Source organism: Orycteropus afer, unplaced genomic scaffold (assembly GCF_000298275.1).
Source record: "Orycteropus afer afer isolate SDZICR_OR568_19922 unplaced genomic scaffold, OryAfe1.0 scaffold00105, whole genome shotgun sequence".
Classification (NCBI taxonomy): Eukaryota; Metazoa; Chordata; class Mammalia; order Tubulidentata; family Orycteropodidae; genus Orycteropus; species Orycteropus afer.
In genome coordinates, this window is record NW_006921692.1 from 7,185,111 (window position 1) to 7,187,916 (window position 2,806).

Consider the following 2,806-nt stretch of genomic DNA (forward strand, 5'->3'; position numbering starts at 1 on the left):
GGTAGTTAAATTTGCATGTCAACTTGGCTGGCCTGGTTGATTGGCTGGGCAGCTGGTGGTAGTTATTCCCCATGATGAGACTGGCAACTACATGGTGGGCTCTACCCCAAGCAGCTGAGTAGCTGCCTTTGTGATGTGGTCTGCTTCCTGTATATAAGGAGAAGCCTTGGGGATAGCCTCTAGCTTATGGCACTTTGAACCCTGCATGTAGCTGTGTCATTGTTCAGCAGCCTGCCATGCTCTGCCAACCTTGGGACTTACAATGGACTTGAATTAATGGCTTGCCATGTGGTTTGGTAACATTGGAACTGTGCCATTTTTTTGGTTGACCTTGGACTTGTTAGCCTCAGCAGCTAGTAGCTGTCTGAGTGAAGAGATGCCTCTAGCTTCAGTGGGCCAGGAGCAAGAGGCAGAGCTGAAGCCCAAGGTTGAGGGGCTTTCACACAGCCCCTAGAGCCTGGCACTTTGAACTCAGACATCTAGCTTCCCAAAATGTAAGATAATAAACTCCTGTTTGTTAAGGCCATCCCATTTGTGGTATATTCCTGTCAGAGTGGCACTAGGTAACCAGAATACCCATTCAGATGTTTCAAGAAATGGATGCTGTGCTGGAGGCATATACCAGTCTATGTCAAGAACTTTGGAAGACAGCTACCTGGTCAAATTACTGGAAGAGATGCATATTTGTATCTATTCCAAAGAATCCTGCTGGAGCAGAATATGGAAATTACCAAACAATATCATTAATATCACATCCATATTAAATTTCCTGAAAATTATTCAAAAATGCATGCAGCAGTGTACTGATAGGGAACTTCCAGAAATGCAAGCTGGATTCAGAAGAGGATGTGGAATGAGGAATATCATTGCTGATGTCAGGTGGATCTTAGCTGAAAGCAAAGAATACCAGAAAGATGTTTATTTGTATTTTACTGACTATGCAAAGACATTCGACTATGTGGATCATAACAAATTATGAATAACATTGACAAGAATGGGAATTCCAGAACACTTAATTTTGTTCAGGAGGAACTTGTACATAGACAAGGAGACTGTTGTTTGAACAAAACAAGGGATGTTGCATGGTTTAAAATCAGGAAGGGAGTGAGTCAGGGCTGTATCTTTTCATCATACTTATTCAATCTGTATGCCAAACAAAAAATCTGAGAAGATGGGCTATATGAAAAAGAATGTGGCATCAGGATTAGAAGAGGACTAATTAACAACCTGTGATATGCCAGTGACACAACATTGCTTACTGAAAATGAAGATGAATGACTTGAAGCACTTACTGATGAAGCTTAAAGATTACAGTCTGCAGTGTGAATTACACTTCATCATAAAGAAAATGAAATTCCTCACAACTGGACCAATAAGCAGCATCATGATAAATGGAGAAAAGATTGAAGTTGTCAAAGATTTTATGTTCCTTTTTTTCACAATGAACACCTATGGAAGCAGTAGTCAAGAAATCAGATGACGTGTTGCATTGGGCAAATCTGCTGCAAAAGACCTCTTCAAAGTGCTCAAGAGTAAAAATGTATCTCTGAAGACTAAGGGGAACCTAACCCAAGGCATGGTATTTTCAATCACCTCATATGCATGTGAAAGTTAGACAATGAATAAGGAAGGCTGAAGAAGAGTTGATGCTTTTGGGTTGTGGTGCTGGTGAAGAATACTGAAAGTACCATGGACTGTCAGAAGAGCAAACAAATCTGTCCTGAAAGAACTGCAGCTAGAAGATTCATTGGAAGCAAGAATGGCCAGACTTCATCTCACCTACTTTGATCATGTTATTAGAAGTGACCATTCCCTGGAGAAAGATATCAAGCTTGGTAAAGTGAAGGGTTGGCAAAAAAGAGGAAGGATCTCAAGGAGATAGACTGATACAATGGCTGCAATGATGGGCTCAAGAACAGCAAGAATTGTGAGGCATTTTTTGCAGGATCAGTTCTGTTGTTGCATTCTGTTGTACATTGGATCTCTATGAGTTGGAGCTGACTCAAGATCATGTAACAACAAGATTTTGAGGAATTTTCCTTTTTTTTCTATTTTGCTGAGATTTTATGTTTTTAAGTCAGGAATGGGTGCTGGATTTCATCAGATTTCTTTTCTGCATTGACTGACATGAACATGTTGTTCTTTTCCTTTGTTTTATTTATGTAATGGCTTATGTTGATTGTTTTTCTAATGTTGGTTGTGATTCATTCATCTCTCTCTCTCTCTCTCTCTCTCTTTTTTTTTTTGCTATAATGCATTCTATAGGACAGGATTTCATTTTAAATTTTTTATTTTGATTTAGGTTTAATTTTACAAAGCAAATTCATTTTACACTCCAGTTCATACACATTTCATTTTATAACACTGATTATAATTCCTACAATATAATAGTTCTCCTCCCATCTCCTCCCTGTGGTTATCCCTTCCCTGTGTCCTTCCATACATTCTTCCTGCCTAGCTTTCTCCATGTGCAAATGATGCCCTTCTGATCTCCCCTGGTTGACTGTTTTAAGGAGTGCATCTCCCTGGTGCAGTCGTTCAACTTGTAGTCCTGTCTATTGTTTGGCTGAGAGTTGAACCATTAGCCTGAAGAGTGACTGACTCAGGACCAAAGCTGTTGGGGGCTTCCCAGATTATATCTGACCAATAATCTTGTTCTTTTTTTATTCTTTTGAGTTTTGTTCTATTTTTTTCTCCCACTCTATCCAAGATCTTTTCAGAAGAGGACGTGGAACAAGGGATATCATAGCTGTTGTCAGATGGATCTTGGCTCAAGGCAAAGAATACCAGAAAGAGGTTTACTTGT